Source organism: Aythya marila (assembly GCF_965140915.1).
Source record: "Aythya marila genome assembly, chromosome: 34".
In the NCBI taxonomy this organism is placed as follows: Eukaryota; Metazoa; Chordata; class Aves; order Anseriformes; family Anatidae; genus Aythya; species Aythya marila.
The window spans coordinates 100,668-120,008 of NC_139075.1; the positions used below are offsets into that span (position 1 = coordinate 100,668).

The window sequence follows — 19,341 nt, forward strand, 5'->3', positions numbered from 1 at the left end:
AAGTGATATCAAGAAATGCCTCATACGTATCTGAAACTGCTTTGCAATTCAAGCACTTCACTGGAAACAAAATATAAATGCTTAACATTATGTGAAAGAGACTAACTGTCCAAATTCAAGTTGTTGACAGATACTACTTTAGACAAACTACAGACTGCTTTACTACCGACAGAAGACACAGATCAGTTCTAAGGACAGGAGTATTTTTTCAAGTACCTCTCGATCTTAGAAATCCTCCAAATATTTGATGAATGATGGTGGTAGCTTGAGAAGATCTGTCCAATCTGGAAATAAATTATAATCAGACCTCATAAGATTTAAGGCACAGAGTTAACTCTTCAAAGAGTTTGATGAAAACCAAGGATGATGTAGACTTTCGTTGCTGATAGTAAATAAGGCACTAAAAGGTGCTAGAGATCATTTTTGAGAGTAAATAAAGGACTAGAAGGTGCTAGAGAATGTATGAAAGTGAACTTGTTTATGCTTACTCGGTGCTTCCGTTCAAGCACGCTTCCTGCATAGCATCAACAGTATAGCGCAAGAACTCGTGTGCGTCTTCTTGACTGCCAAAACGGAAATGTTGTCCTATTCCTAAATAAGAAGATGATAGTATTGACCTCATTTAAAAATGAAATCATTCTTGTATTTCTAAAATCTCTCGTCATTTGAGTGTTAAAACCACTTATACGCATCAAATAATTATTTGAAGATTACAAGCTATCGAAAAGAAACACATCTGAAGCCACTTACGACTGAGATTACTGATAACATGTGTAGGCTCGATGGCATCAACAGTGCAACGCAGGGCCTGGTTAATGTGAGTCTCCATCGTGCACATCATGCAAAAATCTTGTTCACGACCTGAAGAGTGAAAGAACAAAGCATCCCAGTCCAGCGAAATATCCATAACTACAAACATCTAAGTACAATTTAAACTATAGATACAATATCCACTCTCCTTGCTACATTCTATTCTCCCAAGATGCCAATGTCCCAACAGTCTTGTAACATTTCATTTCACACAACTTGACAGAAGAAAAATATCCACTAAGCCTGTATTCAAATGCATTTTGTGATGAGAAATCTAAAAGACTACTGCAAAGTCGCAGTTGTAAAGGCTGACAGGAATGTGAACTCCACAGGCTGCCAAATGTATTACTCTCTAAAATTACTACTAAATGCATTACTGTCCAATGCACTTCATTATTCCCATGAAGCAATAAATGATCCTTTAATAAACAAACAAACAAACAAATAACTAAATAAATAAAACATGGTGCATTAATTGCACTCCATATGCTATTCGGAGCCCACTGCTAATACGGTGCTCAAAGCCAGCTTCTACAGGTAAAATCAGGCAAATAAGCTTATCTCACAGAATCACTGCTGTTCTTTCACCTTCAGAGCTATCCAACAGATTCAAAATACTGTTAGAAAGTACTCACATGACTGCCTGTGCTCAAGAGAAAGCATGTAATTGGCAAGTGGGGGTGTGTAGGTCAAACACTGTAGAGTAGCATTAAGAAAACATGTGTTGCCAAGATTGTACAGGCCAACTCCAACACTTTGTGTTTCTCGCCAATCCATACAAATCTTCTCAGGTGGAAAAAGAATGCTCTGTGGCGGAGCAATTCCATCATTAACGACTGCAAGAAAGTTAAATTTAAAAAGAGATTTTGTTTGTTTGTTTCTAAGAAAGGTATTTAAAAAAATACTATTCTGCAGGAGCACCTAGAGGAGCTAGCTACAATCCAAACCAGAAAAACTTATTGCAGACAGCTTTAATACCACCAAATTCAAATTGGCTGGTCAACACAATGTTTTGGGGAAAAAAAAACAAACAACTTTAGTCAACCATTTTAATTTTTCTAAGGCAAGGCTAACTGCCATTCTGTTTGTAGCACCTAATGCCAAGTTCCTCTCCATCTATAATCTTTAACCTGATTAACTCAACTACTGTTTTTTTCCTTATTATAACTTAAACCACAAACTTAGACTTGAAATTATACGGTAAAAACGTAAAAACTAGGAACTAGGAATGACGGTACCCCTACAGATACCAGGTTTTTTCCTGAGCAATGTTATCATTCAAAAAACCTGTGAAGAATGGAAGCTGTGAATAGCAACCATCAAACGCTTTTCTTTGCAAAACAGAAAAGACATGGAGGAATCTGTGCATTACAAAAAGCTCCCCATATTTCTCTGTTGACTGTAAATATATCAAAATTAATTTCTGTAACATCAGTCACTTCAGTTGCCTTAGGGGATTCGCTTTTGAAGTCTTTGTTCACAGTAGTCCCCTTCTCTATCAGTGCAACAAGTAAGAACTGCATTTTCTACTTTTGCTTTGAAGAAAATGGAGGCAGGATAAAACGCACACTTACTTAGATCTCTTGGGGCAAAAGCCTTAGATTTTTCAGATGATCTACAGTAAATAGCACCTCCACGTCCTTGGGCCACAGAGACTTGGCTTGAATCTTCTGCAGGCACTATCCGGCCCCAGTTGGCGGTGCGTGACATCAGTATTTTAGGACTTGGTTTCTTGGATTTGCCAGACCGCCTTGAAGAGGGCTTTTTAGGCTTTGAAGATTTGGGCTTCTTAGCTACGGTCATTGTTCACATCTGCGACAGAGACAGAAGTTCTGGTTGACGTAAGAATATCAAGAAGCATTCCAAGAAGAAAAGAGTAGCAGAAGTCCTGTCACTTAATCTCAAAGAAACAGCCTTAAGAACTAAATCGCTGGTATGAATGATTTAAAAAGAATCCCCAAACTAAACACACAAAGTGAAAATTTCCATCTAAACTCTATCAGTATTACTTCTAGCTTCTGCAGAACTAGTGGCTGATGCCATTTCTTTCCCTTCCGTAGGATTTTAATCCATTACAACTCTGGAGTCTTTTTGATATAAAAATGTAGAAGACATTCTCTGGGGGGAATCAGTTATTTATTGATTTCCGGAGTTGCGCAATTATCTGTTAATTATTACCTATGATCTAATAGATAATTGTTGCAATTATCTATTGCTGGCATGAGTAACGGAACACTATTACTTCACTGCCTGCGTTTTTCTGTTTCGTCTGCACAAAGGTACCCAGAACTCACTGCTACTTTTCTTCTGTCTTTCCAGGGCTCGCCCTCTACCTCACTGTCTACTGCACCAGTCATGAGGGGTTTGTTGTGATTCTATAATGAGCCTAGCTTTTAAATACACCTTTCATGGGCGTCACTTGGTGATAGCAAGTTAATTTCTGAGGGCTCCTCAGTCTACATCATGTGGTCGCTTTTTCCAGGTGAAAAAGCGGAGCCGTAAGTGGCAGTACACTAAAGCCCTGGCATGTTGAGATCCAAGAGGAGAGATGTTTGGCCCTCCTTTTCACTCCTGGGAACCATATACCTCAAAACCCACAGAGGATGGGCTATATCTCAGAGAAATCTTGGGAAAGGAGAGCATGAAGAGCATGTTTGCACATTTATTTCTCCCTGGGCTTCTTCTGCTTCTCCAAGAAAGACGAGTTTGAATATAACTTTGGCAGCAGTATTTCTGGTGTTTTACTCCTACCACATTTAAAACTCCTACGACAAACTGAAAAGTTAGACTAAAAAGCAGCTCTTTCCGTTCTACTTTCTAAAGTTGCACGTTTTCCTCATGCAAAACAACAGGGGAATGTAAGCTAGAAACGGAAATGCTGAATGTAAAACAAAACAAAACAAACCTCAGCCCTCCAGGACAAAAGCCAATAACTGCTACAAAGTCCTTTTTAAAATGCTGATTAGGTTTCAAGGTGATACCGCTTTAAATAAGCGTAGTTGTGTGTCCATAGGCAGAAGCTGAATAATGACAGGATGAACTTCTATACTTCATGTTTTGTTACTGTCTTACTGTAGCACACAGGGACTTGTTACCTTTAGGGAAACCACTAACCTCATGGAGGGTTTAAAACATAAGCTAGTTTGTTATACCAAAATGACGGAGAGAACAAAGCATAAAGTGCTTTCAGATTTCTAGCACGCCTTGATTGCTATCCATTAAACTTCAGACACGTTAAACAAAACACAGTAAATAAGAAAACTCCTAGTCCCACAGCTGGCAAATTGTGTGCAGAGGTTGTAATTAGAACTTTTTTGCCTTGACGTTTTACATTTAAAATTGATTTTAAATCCATTCTATACACACTTTCCATTCCTGAAAAAAACAATACGCAAACCTGAAAAATGCATTTACATGAGAAATGAAGTCGTCCTTGTCCGATTGGAAGACTAAGGTGACAGCTCCTGGGCTCAGGGATAAGCTCCGATCTTCACCAGTGACAGCTCCTTTTTTAGGATTGAAAGGGAAAATGTTTCAGCAACACATTGGAAACATACTTAAGGGACAAGAAACAAAATCAAGACTGCAGCGAGAAGGAGAACAGAAAAACAATACTGGGGGGGAAGGGAAGGGAAGGGAAGGGAAGGGAAGGGAAGGGAAGGGAAGGGAAGGGAAGGGAAGGGAAGGGAAGGGAAGGGAAGGGAAGGGAAGGGAAGGGAAGGGAAGGGAAGGGAAGGGAAGGGAAGGGAAGGGAAGGGAAGGGAAGACCTTGATCTTTATACTGACCAATGAGATAAGCCTTACACATTTTTAAGTTTATTTTTGACAACTGATTGAGGTGTTACCAGGTATTAAGTATGATTCAAGAGCAAATATTAACACTAGAAAGAAGAAATCCGATCCACCACCACTGTTTCAAAATACATCCATTTCTCATTTGGAGATGACGTCTCTCTGACAAGATAGTAGAAAAACTGTAAATACCGATAGAGCTTCCTCTCCCGATGTTCCATATACATACCGATGCTGTTCCTACACCTACGCTCTGAGCATAAATTTATGTTGATATGAGTATCGGGTGTTACTCCTCTCTTTGTTTGCCTTGAGAGACACACCTCTTGTCCATTGAAAAGTAAATTCAAGATTCCAGATCACTTAAGACAGTTGCTATCCTCCCATTCAGAGTTCTGCAGCAGCACTGTTCAGATGTGTTTAGCAGTCTCTTTAGAAAATGTTATCACTTAGGACCTGCTTCTCAGTAGGTCCACGTTTGGCCTCCGCTTAGCAGAGAGTCAATCCCAGCTTAAGCTTTCGTACAAGAGCCCCTTCATGAAACGGAGTTGAACCCTGACATAACTGAGTTGAACCTTTAACCTTGAAGCTTCCTTAAAGAAGAAAGCAGCACCCAGGCCAGGAAATAGAAATTAATCGTCACTTTACCCTGAAACGCAGTGGGCTATTCTGTGCTGGCAGGATTGCTGCCGGGCTGGCCGACGAGGCGGCGGGCAGCTCCCCGGGGCCACAGGGCCTGGCACAGGGAGCCGCCGGGGGTCTCCAAGGTCCGGGAACAGCGGCAACAGCGGCAACAGCAGGGACAGAGGGGACAGCAGCGACAGCAGCAGCCACCTCAGCCGGGGCCGTCTCCACAACCGCCACAACGGCCTCGGAACGCCGCCGAACTCGGAGCTCCAGCGTGACGCCTTTTGAACCTGGCCGCGCTGCTCATGGCTAAAACCAGAGCGTTTCCTCCGGCGTGTGTTTACTGTCGGTGCCGGATCGGCCCTCACCCCGAGCTCTCCCTGCCGGGAGGGCTTTGGGGTTGGGGTTTCCCTCCCGCCGCCGCCGCGGGCAGGCCCCGCGCGCAAGGGGTCCGCGCTGGGGAGCAGCATCACACCCGCGGCGAGAGACCGAGGGCACGACATGAAAAAGCCCCGACAAGAAAAAGCCACGACATGCGGCCGAGGCGGCGGGGAGACGGCTCTGAGGGAGCTGCCACTTCGCCCCGCCGTCCTCCCCTCCCGGGCCGCCCCGCCGAGCCCCGTGCGCCTCAGGCGCTGCGCTGAGGGGGTGGCTGGCTACTGAGACAGCTGCCCAGGGCACTGCTCATGGCACCGAGCCTGACGGAGGTCAACAAGTGTTGAACAATGCTCTCAGACATCGGGTCTCACTTTGGGGTGGTCCTGTGTGGAGCCACGAGTTGGACTTGGTGATTATTGGGAGTCCTTTCCACCTTGGGATGTTCTCTGATTCTAGGTCAGCAATCCAGTAGCTGATGAGAAGTGTGGAGTCATTCAAAGGGAAGAGAGAACACAACACTTCTTGTTTGCAGAAGCGGCTATTTGTTAACCAAACCGATGATTCCTTTGCTTCTAGAGCAACTAACAGCAGGGATCCGCTTTACAATAGAGGGAAAAGAGTTGTTGGCATGTCATGTGAAGTAAGCTTCAAATCCCAGAGGATGATTTTGTTGGAACTTTATTCAGCTGAAAACACGGAAGCCTTGCTTCTGCTTGTGTTAGTTACAGCTCCAGTTTACTTTGGTTGGGAGGGAAGGCATTCCAGGCTAATGTGCTGTACCTGTTCCTTCAGCTCATTGTCCATAAACGGAGGAGCAAACGAAATCAGTTTAATCTCCATTAAATGCAGCAGACAAAGCGGAGTAGAGGGCGATCTAGCACTTAATTTTTCCTGTAAGCAGGAAACCCAGAACTCAACAACAGTTTTCAAATCTTGTCCTGCAGTAAATGACCAGCTGAGTGAAGCTTGCATTCAGAGGATGTGCTCCTACAGTAGATGGAAATAGCTTTTCCTCTTCACAAGTGCAACTGAGTGGTGGACTGGCAGCTATGTGGTTAACTAGTTGTGTCAAAGGGGTTGTGTTGAGTGCACAGAAAAATATGCAGGTCCCAACAGTAAAGGGTTGTCTGTAGGCATGACATTGAGTACAGATGTTGTCCACAGGTTTGTGCAGAGTGCACCGTGCCAATAAGCACCCAGAGTCGGAATGCACACGAAGGTCTTTTAATTATATAATTACTTACAGAACTCTGCAGAGTCAGGTACTTGGCCATCTTTCGCAAAGCAAGCACACCTCTGACTTGAATCGCCGTCATTTATACACAGGAAACTTGTGAAAACTCTCTCTTTGGCTCCTTTGGATTGGTTATTACAGCTCACCTAACTTATCTCGACTGAGCTTGTGCATTACAGAGGAATACCAGGGGGGAGGGGGAACAGGAGAGGGGGGACACACACCAAATCCCACATTAGCATAGATTAGTATTTTGACAGGTATGATTTTTAATGTGCTAATGACCCTTAATGAGAAAAAGGTTACTATAGGTCAGTCTGGAGCTGGTGTTCTCCTTCCTGTTTTTTCCCTTTTATCCCTTCTCTTCCTTGCTTCTGCTAGCTCAAGGCTACCTGTCTCTCTCCTTCTTTGTGCAGCTAAAAGACTGCACAAGCTACAGGCCTCCCTATTTGCTTCAACATTTCCTTGTTTTTTTTTTGTTTTTTTTTTTGGGACGACACAGGTGTGGTTTGATATTTGCCAGTATAGCTAAAACTCACGCCAGTCTGCTCACGCACAATAAGTAGTAAGATTTAAGGACTGGTTTCATCGGCTTCTTCCATACTAACATCCTTCTTATGTTTTAGATATGCTGTAGTTAAATCAACACTAAGTTACTACTTGTGGAGTAATTGCCTTAAGCGACTAGGCATCATAAGCACACCTCCATTCCAAAAGCTACCCGCCTCCAAGGTGCAACCACCCCTCACTGAGCATGCCCTCGGAATTTCTCAGAGCCTGTACCTTTAAACGCAAGTGAGATCATTTCTACCAAGCACAACCAAGATATGCATGACTAGAGTCACTCAAGCTCCACCTTAAAGATAGAAAATAATATCAATTGCTTTAAGAGAAAGGGGATGTTAGGGAAGATACTATCAGGAAGGATTCCTTCTGACATCACTCGACAGGCTGAGCCTCTCACTCCCCCACCCCCACTCCATTGGGACGCCGTGGGGTAAGATCTGAACGCTTGCTTATACCAGGCGTCTCTGTGGAATCTTAGAAATCTCTAGAGTTTTGATGCTTTTTAATGTCTTAATACCTAGGCTGTGTCCCTGTGCATTTCATGCATGCTAGCTTGCTTTTGCAGACAGTGAATTTATCACTGACAATCCAAAGAACCTGTGTACCTGTCGCCGTAAGAAATTGCACTTAATTGCATTCTTCCTAGCTGTGAGAGGTCTCCTTGAACGCGACTAGAGCGAGGCCGTACTGCGTTGTTGGTGAATCCGTGACCGTGATAGTTCAGCACCCTGAATCCGACGGGACTCGTGACGGTCAATCGGCTACACCCCTTAACGCGACACTACTAGAGGAAGAAGATGACAGGGCTTGCATGCACTGCATTCGGCTTTGCATGTGAAAACATCCCCAAATAATTTCACGTGCATTTAACGTTTTTAAAGTGAAAAAAACAGGAAGGTGTAGTCTCTCTGTAAGCTACAGCCCTACATAGTTAAGGCATCAGCATTCATTCCTTTGCTTGATAGCAAAGTATGAACATACAGAAGAGTTAAATATTTTCTTTGCATTCTTAAAGGCGATTTTTCAGACTTGGGCTTCAGTTGTTGGAGTTGAAGAAATCAGTAGACATCCTTACTTTTACGTTAAGACCAAAATCTTTATCTAAGATTGTGTTATCTAACGCAACTAAACTCCCACCCCCACATGGTTTTTTTTGTAACTTCGGAGTGATCTTTCTGCAGTCCCACTCTGATGGTCTTTCAGTAACATGCAAACTGCCGTGGCAGATTCTGTTACAGTGCTTTTCTATTGACAGTGTGCATAACACTCAAGGTAAAGCCCCTCATTTTGCAGTGGGGACATAAAGTGTTTCTTTGGACCCTGCTGCTTCTGTTAGTACTCATTTTTTCACAAACTTGTTGAACCTGAGCCATGCCTACTGAGCCAACGAATGCTTTGATGACACAGTATTTTGTCAAAGCAGTTTTGTTTCTTGGAGCTACAGAAGCAGCTCTGGCTACGTGATAGGGAATTGTGCTGCATTGGCAAAACCAGACTTAGCTACAGACTTACAACACTTGCTAACTCGATCTATTTCAAATCTCATTTTAACTTTAAAGGACAATCAGTTTTGTGGCTCCTGTCTTACTAATTTGCCTTGTTTTGCATGGAATGGCAGCCTGTGAATGTTTTGCTTTATTGCATGCTTCAAAAAAAAGGCTGAGGAAGAGACTGGAGGAACCTTTTCTATTCTATGGACTTTCCCCTGAGAGTGTGGAATTGCAGGCTACTTGGATGAATGTTCGAATGTGAGTAAGGGAGCAGACCTCAGCCAAAGGAGGTGGAATCCTTGCTTAATAGTAAGTATCAGTGTGGGGACATCTTTGCTTAACAGGAGCCGTTTAAACTCTTCATAGAAACAAAATAAGCTGGACATCTTATGTTTGGAAAGCAGTATGGTTACACAGCTGCTAACATAATGACTTGAGTCTTCTGCTCTGCAACTTCAGGTTTTGTTTTCAAGAAGTGCATACATCAGTTTAAGCTTTGGACAAGGAGATTTGCAATGCAAATAGTGATAAACCAGAATCAGCGGTGCTGACAAGTGTAATGGTGAAATGCAGCAAATCAAGTATTCCTGGAGAAATGTGAGATTACAAAACTAGTAAGCCATGAAGCACTATTGTTGTTGTTGTTGTTTTTTAAATCAATTCTTATATGCTGAAATAGCACCTTCAAGAAAATCTGTTTATCTAGCCAGGTAACGGTGTCTCCCTGTAAACATGAAGGAAATGCCAGGAGCAGCCATACCTCTTTGCTGTCAAAATAAAGAGCAAATCGAGGCCAACATCATGCCATAGTGCAAAGGCTTGCTAAGAAAGATCATTCTAAGAGGTCTGCAAGAAAAGATGACTTACTTTGTTATAAGTTAGTCAAATAGAATGGACGAGTTAGTAGTCGAGTACCGACTGTGTCCGACTCTACAGCTGCGGCGCAGCTCCAAGTCCCTGTTTTCTCCGTGGACTCGTCTCACAGTTTTTGCACCAGCTCTACTCCTCAATGTTCTGGTGACTGAAACGCAGAAACAAAGGATTTTGAAACAGTGAAGATGGGATTCTCCTTATTTCACCGTTGCTCTTGTAAAATGTAAACAGACAAACAAAAAAGGCACCCTGAAGTGGACTGATTTTTCTTTACATTTCAGATCAGAAGTTGTTGTCACAACCACTGCATTCCACTTCTTTATCGCTCTGCACGTTTAAACTGTCTACTTAAAACTGGGACCTGTAGGGAAATTTTTGAAGAGACTGAAAGCTAGCCAGACAAAAACAAACGTGCAACTTTTGTTCCATGCAGGAGGGAAATCTACTCCAGTTATTTCTGTCTTGGAAAAGTGAGAACAATCAACACCTTTCTCTAAGGTGTTTTCACTCCATTCATGTAAAACTGTATCTAACAGTGCTCAAAACAAACACTATGACATTGCAAGCCTCTTCCTAAGAGGTGTATGTTTTATTACTCTGTTTATGCATGCAGCACTTTCATTTCCTGCATTAGGATCTAACAGCTCAAGGAGGTAAGAATCGTTTCAAGAGAAACACCCAAACACCAGATAACTCAAACTCGTGCTTTTTAGAAAAAAGCCTGCCCATTGTTTATCATACAGCACCCTTTGGCACAGGTTTGTTGCTTGCAATGTCATTAAAAGAGCCAAGAGGACAAGGGGAAGGGAAGAGCTACACCACTGTGCTGGTAGGATCACAGCTAAGGTTTACTTTTGTGCTTGCCAGCTATAAAACTAAGTTTGAACTTATCAAGTATCGATTTACTTTGCACAATTAGAACAGTTTGCTTTGTGCCTACCAAGCTGCAATTCACACTGCTCCCTCCCCAAGGAATTCATAAAATCTCCTATTTGCACCTACCTCTCTTCACAGAAAAGTCACTGAGGAGTGAATTCAGCTGACTACAGAAGGCTTTGGGGCCAAATGAAAGCCATGGAGTGACCAAGTGCCATCCTCTTCAGTAACCAGCGTAAATAGGTATCCCGGGGAGTTACAGCCACTTACCTGTGTTATATTCTTTTTTTCGTTCCAATTTTGGCTTTCTCAACTGCCTACATTATGAAAGAGGACAGGGCAGAGAAGGGAGAAAAGACTTTTTGTATTAGACCCATCAAGGATGGGAAATTTCACCATGTTTACAAGCCAGTGCTCCATGGTATACAAAGAGAAGCCTGTAGGCCTCATGAAGGATCCAGATCCCAAGTCTGTTGCGTACCATATACATGCGGTTCTGTATGTACCCACATTTCCTAGCTTGCTCATGTTGAATTCTCAAAATTATGAGCAATAGCACCCAAGTGGAAAAGATACATGTCCTGGTTTCAGTTAGGACAGAGTTAGTTCTCCTCCTAGTAGCGGGTAGGTTGCTATGTTTTGGCTTAGAATGTGTGAAAGGATGTTTAGAAGATTGCTGATACCACCCCGATGTTTCAATTGCTGCAGAGAAGTACTTAAAACAAGCCAAGGACCTTTCGGTGTCTCACTGTCCTACTGGCGATCAGAATCGGCGCACAGCAACAGCTGCGAGGGGACAGACTCAGGATGGCCGACCCCAACTGGCCAAAGAATTCTATGCCTTATGGCAACACGCTGCACCATGGATAGGGCGGGGCAGCCGGGCTGCTAGGGGTTACGCTGGGCACTGGTCAGCGGGTAGTGAGCAACTGCATTGTACATCACTTGTTTTGTACACATTACTAGTAGCAGTACTATCATCATCATCATTATTATTTTCCTGTCTTAATAAACTGCCTTTATCTCAACTCGTGGGCTTCACTGTCCCGTTTCTCTCCCCCATCCCAGAGAGGGAGGTGGGAGGGTTGGAGAAGGGCTGTGTGGTGTTTAGCTGCCGGCCGGGTTAAACCACAACAACACCTCAAAGGGGTTGGGGAAAAAAACAGGTTTTTTTTAGAAAAGCAGAAGACTTTCACTGAGAAGAGGGATTCTAGTTTTAAGGTACTGGTACGCCATCAGCATGCTCATAGGCCTCTGCTGATTTTAGCCGGAGGTTTATCAGGCCACAACTCACTGCACATGCTTTCTCTCTTGCTTTTCAATCTACAAATCGAACAGAGATTGAACATATAGAAATACACTACCTTGAAAAGCATCTTCTCTTGACATTTCCCCTCAGTATCGCCATACTTTCTTCAAAGCTGGAGACTGAACACCGCAGGATGCTTTTGCTCATTGATCTTAAACGGTGTCCGTTGAAACATTCAATACTGCTAGAAGAATAATCCTAGGGAAAGAAGGAAACAAGAATATATTTATGTGAACCACGTAGATTCAGATAAAGAAATTCTGCCTCACGCAAGTTTAATTGACCCTCCTGACTTGGTAGTGGGGCAACTAATGGCAGGCAGACACTGAAACGCTGCTGTGCTCAAGAAAAACCTGGAGAGAAAAAAAAAAAAAAAAAAAAAGCTTTCAAAACTAAAGCTTCCCTCTCCCCACCGTTTTCTTGTGGATAACTTAAGCTTAATATCCTTGGCGAAAAGATATTGCAGCAAAACCTTTCACATAAAATTAGTGTTTCGTGAAAAACAACAACAACAAAAAACCCTTTAAATTCAATTGGAATTTTTTTCAAAAAATTCAATTGGAATTAAAATTCAAAACTTTAAATTCAATTGAATTTAAATTAAAAAAACTAAACTAATTAATTTAAATTAAAAAAATTTAAATTCAACTGACTGTTCAGAGGAACAGTCAAGCTTGACATTATACATCCTAGAATTAAAATCTAGTTTGAGTTTTTCTCCCATCTCCAGACCTTGCTAAAGATGCTTATTAGGAGCTCTGTCAACAAAAGTGTAAGGCTTGTTATATCAAAGCTTCGAACCCTTCTTACTGCCCTTGACCTTCTTCACATTGCTGCTCCTACAAGGGTGAGTACTATCAATTTTAGTACAGGAGGGAAGCTGTGATATCCTTGAGTGGGGGGTCGTTCTGTTTACAGAATGAAGTTCCAGTAAGAGTACATCAAATGAACCAACTTTCTTTGAACTTTAATTCATCACTATATTGAATGAATGACCTCTGGATTTCTCTCTCCCATTTGGAAGTCAATTTGAAAACAAAATACCTCTGCCATAAAGAGCCAGGCATCAGAGACACCTGTTGCGCCTCAAGAACAGAGAAGGTATGAACGACAAGAGCAGCTGAATAAAATGCAACTTGCCATTAGAAATGGGTGTACTGGCATCTACAGGTGCCGCTGGCACCTCCTCATTTTCATTACTCTCTTCATCTGGTTTCTCGTCTTCAGTAGCAGGGTTCTGCTGTGGTGACTTGGAGTTGTCGCATGGAGCACACGCTGCAGAGGTGCGACCTTGCAAGAAAGAATAGATACCAAAGATCTTCGTCATGCATTTTCAGTTACAAATGCAGAGACAAGTCTTCAGATCCTTAGCGTTAAAGCACGTACCTCTTTTCTCACGAGATTCTTTAATTTGTTCACAAAGTCGTCCAAACTCTGTATCCATTTCGTTCCTCACCATTGAATATGCAGTGTCTTGCAAAACATAGGCGCTGTGACGATCTGAAATTTTACAGACTTTAACTGAATGTTGTCTACCAACCAATGAAACTGTTTTGATCACAGAAAAAAATTGCTTTCTTCATAGGTTGGTTCCGAAAGGTTCTCTCAGTGAATATTTTCAGCATAACAACATCGAAGTTAATTAAAACAAAAGCACTAGTTCCTTGGGAACACTTATATCACAATTCCATGCCCAAGTAGCAAAATGATAAAATATTTACAATGTGGACGTCCAAAATCATCTAATCCATCCGAAGTCTATTGTCCGCACACAGCATTTCTCCATCTATACGTTCGACAGATTTTTTAAACTAGGGCTAAAAAGCACATCCTCACCTGTAGATCTTTGATCCGGGTAGTACTCTAAGGCATTGTTACAGATTAGATCGATGTCCTTCAGCTAGTCTCCTGCAGTGAGGTACTGGCGCGAGTCAATTTGAGTCAGAACTGTTGAAAGATCCATCGGCTCTTTAATCCTTGTGGCAGTCAGGTACCTGCAGATCAAATACAAGCATTCAGAGGTTTTCTTAACCTTGCACACTGTCTACCAAAATTATTCTGAAAACTTTAAATAAACGACTTCCTAAAAACTCTCAACATTTGCGATGCATCAGAAGATGCTGAAATTAACCAGTTTGCTTCTCAAAAATGGAAGGGCTCTTTCATTTTTCATTAGAGCGGCCACGAGAGGACAACAAGAAGTAGGGAGGTCAGAAGCACGTGCATGGTAGAGAAGAAACACTGAGGGTGGGAGATTCATTTCACTTTGCTTCAGAAAATCACAACAGTGAAAGCTGAGCAAGCCATCCGGCATTCTCTTTGTTGTCGACATTGAGGAAAAGGTGCATGAATTGCACCTGTGAAGTACCTATTGCAGGCATCTACTTTAGAATGAGATAACTGGGACCTGAGGTGCTGATTTCTTCCCTCAGACCAGAAGAGGAGACTAATGACTAGTTCAGATGAGGACATATGTATCTCTCTAGATTTTTCACAGCTCTAGAACCTAGGAGAAAAGGGGAAGAAAAGCCAGTGGATGCCCACATGAAGAGGACTTTGCTGATCCGCAGGTATATTCAAGTTACATCTGTCTTTCAAATATACGCCCCTAGTTTAGGCTTATCTCATAAATTAAGGAGAAAAAGGCATCTAAGCAGCCAATTGGAGGAAAAAGAAAACACACTGCACTTATGGTTGATTCCTATTGAGGAATTCCAAATGAAACAGAGAACAGGATCTCAAAACTTATTTTTACAAACTGCTGCTCCTATTCCTGTTCCCACAGGAACTGACAGTCCAAGAAAGGGCTTCAGACTTCATTAAAGTAGTCCTGTAAATACTGTTTGTAATTAGAAGGAAAGATCTCTGTGCTTTTCAGTGCTGTGACACGCCTACATATCAAAGCCTTTTCACGAGCAAAGTGTGTTGGCATTTGGACTGGCTTTTTAGAATGAAACCAGGGCTTTCAGCGAATAATCCCAAAAGAGACATTTGAGAGTCAGCAGAAGTAAAAGCACTGCCTCTGCTTCTTGCAAAATCCTAATAGTGCAGCCCTAAAAACAAAGTTGAACCTTCCCCAAAACGCTGAGAAGTACGAACACTGAGAAGTTACAGACACACACAGATCAGCACTACTTTACCTTCTGTGGGTCAACGGGCTTTGCAAATTCCCTGAAACGTCTGTCAGTGGCAAGTCTGTGAGTAACGTCCCTCAAGAAAATTCTAAGGTCACGCAAGGTATCCTCCTCTTCCTCCTCCAGCATCCCTACTTCTTCCTCTTGTGGCTTCTGAGGCTCAGCTGGTGGTGCTACAGGCGGGACTTCCAATGTCCGATCAACTTCAATTAATCAGGAAAAATTAGCCATTTACAGTACTCAAATACAAGCATATGACAAATTACTGACAGAAAATGACCACCAAAGCAAAGCCCAAAGAGCTAGTAACTTCGATAGGAAAGTTTTAGATGTACTTCTCATATCCTCCTCACCTCTTTTCTTTACAGGAGGCTTAGCCACTTCATTTAGAATTAGGTCCTCAAAAAAAGGCTGCTCTCTCTGCCCTACCAGGCAACTCAATATTGCACACTTCTCCAAATTCCGTATTAAATATTTTTTGGATCTAAAGCAGAAGGAGGAGAGACATTTCAGATTTAAGGCCACAAAAACTCATCTTCTATTCCAAAAAGACGAGTACCTTTTCAAATTAAGAATAACCTGAAGAACACAAACTGAAAAAAGTTATCTTCCTGGCCTTAAAAGGCTACATTTTCACAGGCTGGCACGGCAAATTCAAATATCACCTTTAAGAATCACCTGTAGAATTAAAGCTCGCTGAAGGGATTGTACGCTACACTGATAAAGTAATGGCTTTCACCACATCCAACAGCGCCTCCTTTGTATTTACTTGCCTTGCTGCAGCCTTTACTTAGAACCTTTATGGCTATAGAGGGAAGAGAAAGGCTTCAGCAGACAAGTGAGGGCTTTTTGCTGAGTTTTTATTTCTCTACCAAAAGGTGTCTGAAGTAGCTAGTACCTCTACGTCTTCCTCCATGTTCAAGTTCTAGTATTAAAAGGTAGGTAAGGAATTTCACTACTTATTTTAGAAGGAATTTACAACCTGTACCAAAACTTCTGTGGGAACTCAAGCACTTTCAAAGCAGTTGATAATAAACACGTTTAGGTAAGACCCGTTCTCTTCCCCCAATGACTGAGACCAAATCATCAGAATGAGAACAGCATGGTCCTGTTTTGGGCACCTTCCCTTAATGTAAACTCTCAGAAGTCAATGAAGTTCTGCACGTACTTTTACTACAGTTTATTTAGGAATACAACTAGAATTCGATTCCAAAGTTACTTTAGCAGAAATTGGAACTTAGCTTTCCAGCTTGGAAAGCTTTGGCCTATATGAAGAAAGAAACTTTTTTTTTTTTTTTAATCAAAGTGTTTCAATTCTCTACTAAATTGCATTATTAGCTGTTTACCCAACATAGCATGGAATGACAGACTGTCAGAAGAAATCTCTTCAGTAAAGACATCCTCTTGTCATTTCAAGCACTGCATATTCTTGACTGAACCACTTTGTAGCCACCGGAATTATTGTATTAACTTATTATTTGCATGCATGAGAAAGGGGTAAAAGTCACTTGCTTGACTCAGAAAAAACCTTAAGCAGATGCTTTCACAGTATGCTTTTTCTCTAAGCAAATTTTAAGTGATTTGTTAGGGTGCCTGAGTAATAACAGTATGCATTTAACAAAGCACAGCATTTTGATGCTGAAAGCATTCATAAATTACAAGACACTGAAGAAATAGTAAGGAAAGTATTGACAAATACCTCTTCTGGGAGATCTGAGTGACGTACATCAGACGGAGCAAGCAGCAAAATTGGCGGAAATGCTGGAATGTTACATAGTAGAGTTAGAAAAGTAAGTTTCAAGGCAGGTCCAACGTTGTCCCACCATAAATGGATATCTGGGATATAAATTCTGCTTGGTGCTGTCTTCTGAGCATTTCGGATCAGCTAGTGAAAAGGAAAGCTTGGGTAAGAAAACTAAAACACGTAGAATAACCTGTTAATACATAGCTACATAGCCATCTGACTGCCCCATGAAATGAAACTGCGTGAACAGAGTGGCAAGCATCCTTTCACATAAGGAATTTCTCTGTGCACCCTTTCAGATTATCAGTATTCGGAGAACTCTAGTCAGAAGATGGGAAGGATATATTCAGGCAGTGGCTAGACACCGTAGCTATATGGCCACAGCCACAATCATCGCATAACAAAGAAAGGAAATGTCCCTCTTATGGGACACATCAGTATTCAGTCGTGGAACATGTCTGTCCTTACTTGTATGGCTCTCAAACGTTTCCACTAAAGGTAAAAATATTTTAAGGTAGTGATGCCAAACAAGAAAATGGATTTCCTGCCTAAAAGTAAAAACACCAAATCTGTTCATTTTTTCTAGTTAAAACCACATCAGCGTGCAAATGAAGTGTTTTGTGACTGTTAATGCCTTTGTTGCACATACTGCAACAGCACAAGTTGTGTATGTCCGTGTGAAAACAAAATAAACAGAAGCCCCAAACCTTGGTTGCCTTACCAATATAATTTAAAAGAAGGCTACAAAAAGTAGCCGACGTGCAGTCTGATACAGAGCCATCTACTGGGAGCACACAGTCTTAGGAGGCAATGAGAACTACTTTCTGGATCCCAGTGACATGAGCAGCATTTCTTTCCACGAAGACATGTTTATTAGCAACACCGCCCAGCTTCCTGAGCTGCTAGCAACAGCCTCACTGTAAAACTGGGTATGCAAAATGTGGACATGTACAACATCCAGATTGTTTGTGGTGCTGTCTAAAAGAAAAGGGGATTTTCAGACAGAAGCAAACATCCCAGCACATTAAAACAAGGCCACCTCCATTACCAATTAATTTTGCTCACCTTACTTGCAACTCGATTGATCCTTTACATACAGTCAGTGAATCCGATGAGAAGAAAAAGAAAAATGGTAGCTGTCCGCAGATTTCTTCTGGCGGTGCAACGTTTGTAAGCAGAACAGAAAGGTCCGGGGTGTGAACGGGAAACTTCTCCAAAGCGTGCAACACCGCGGGTGCCACGTAAGAAACCTGGCCGTACCCTTCTTTTCCTACTATTACCAGACGGGGCCGGCATGATGTTGGTTCGCAGAAAGCACTCCTAGAACAAGAGTTAAGAAAACAAGTTTATAAATGAGGTGCTGAATAGACACACAGATGTTCCAAGTACTTTGAAACAGAAGGGCAAAAGGTGGCAACACAAACCCACAAAGTTGGGGTATTTTTAGCTAAAAGGACAGACAGCACATTTATGTGGTCTTGAGTCTTTCAAAGAATGCCATGGATTAAGTCAATGTGTTCTGGTAGTCTACGGATCACTTTGGCTTACGAAGAGAAGCCTGGGCTTTTCAGTTTGGTCATTCAGAGCAACTTCATTACAACTTTAGTCCCTCCACCCTTTCTTCTTGTGAATACCAAGCACCCCTTCAACACACAAACTTGATGTTACCCCTTCGTCTACCACCCCTCGCACTTTTAACAGCTGGAACTGTTTACAAAGACTCAGCAGTCCTGAGAATTTAAACGTAACAGGGATCTATCTTTCTTTACCTGCTGAAACAGAGGCGTTTTTTCTCTGGTCTGTCAGGCATTCCATCTTTTAATTCATTTCCAGAAACCAAGGATGCATCGTCATCACTGTCGAACATATCATCTTGTAAAATAGGATTGAAATGGTCTGAAAGGCAAAAGAGGTTTGTTAACTTTCCTGAATGGCCTTTGTCTCTTTCTCTTCCATTAATACAGCTTCTAAATCAGTGCCAAAACCCTTTCTTCATTTGAGAGCACACACTGAAAGCTATTTCCTAGAGTTCATCCCACCATAGATCTAAGGAGATGGCACAAGGCCCTACAAAGCTGTACTAAGTCCCACTGATGTGTACGTATAAGGTACGCTACTCTTGGTGATTTTTTTCTCCCCCTTAGAATAAAGGAGATTACGAACAATTTCTGCAGTTGCTTAATAGCTAAAAAAAAAAATAAAAACAAGACCATTTCTTTCTGGAGGAGGTTCCCACAATGAAAGCACGGGGATAAAGGATGTGATGGCCACAGAATTCCGTTCATCTAGTAAATATCAATGCTAATTGATCTCATGTGCACGTGTATAGTACGATCCACAAACGTTTAAATTAGGAGACTGGTTAAAAAGGATGATAGCTAAAACAATATTTAGCTTAGACCAGTTATACTTGTATCCTGGTCCTGACATTCTTCAGAAAGGAATTAGAAACATTGACCTAGAAATGCTTCCCCTCCAAATATCTGAGTTTTGATTTTTTAAAGAAA

General features: G+C 41.9%; 3 long non-coding RNA genes across 3 annotated transcripts; all 3 read right to left on the minus strand.

The window, feature by feature from the left end:
- Window positions 1–216: 216 nt before the first annotated feature.
- On the minus strand, window positions 217–834 carry LOC309889290. The gene is made up of 3 exons (XR_014319213.1): window positions 751–834; window positions 489–591; window positions 217–284 (listed from the first exon to the last, which is right to left on the minus strand). It is a non-coding gene; the product is annotated as an uncharacterized lncRNA (long non-coding RNA).
- A 1,680-nt stretch (window positions 835–2,514) lies between these two features.
- LOC309889302 lies at window positions 2,515–13,425 on the minus strand. The gene is made up of 7 exons (XR_014319214.1): window positions 13,343–13,425; window positions 13,097–13,246; window positions 12,012–12,154; window positions 10,918–10,964; window positions 9,766–9,919; window positions 4,225–4,316; window positions 2,515–2,622 (listed from the first exon to the last, which is right to left on the minus strand). It is a non-coding gene; the product is annotated as an uncharacterized lncRNA (long non-coding RNA).
- Window positions 13,426–13,821: 396 nt separating this feature from the next.
- LOC309889306 lies at window positions 13,822–18,726 on the minus strand. The gene is made up of 5 exons (XR_014319216.1): window positions 18,604–18,726; window positions 17,900–18,154; window positions 16,790–16,975; window positions 15,097–15,293; window positions 13,822–13,950 (listed from the first exon to the last, which is right to left on the minus strand). It is a non-coding gene; the product is annotated as an uncharacterized lncRNA (long non-coding RNA).
- Window positions 18,727–19,341: the final 615 nt, after the last annotated feature.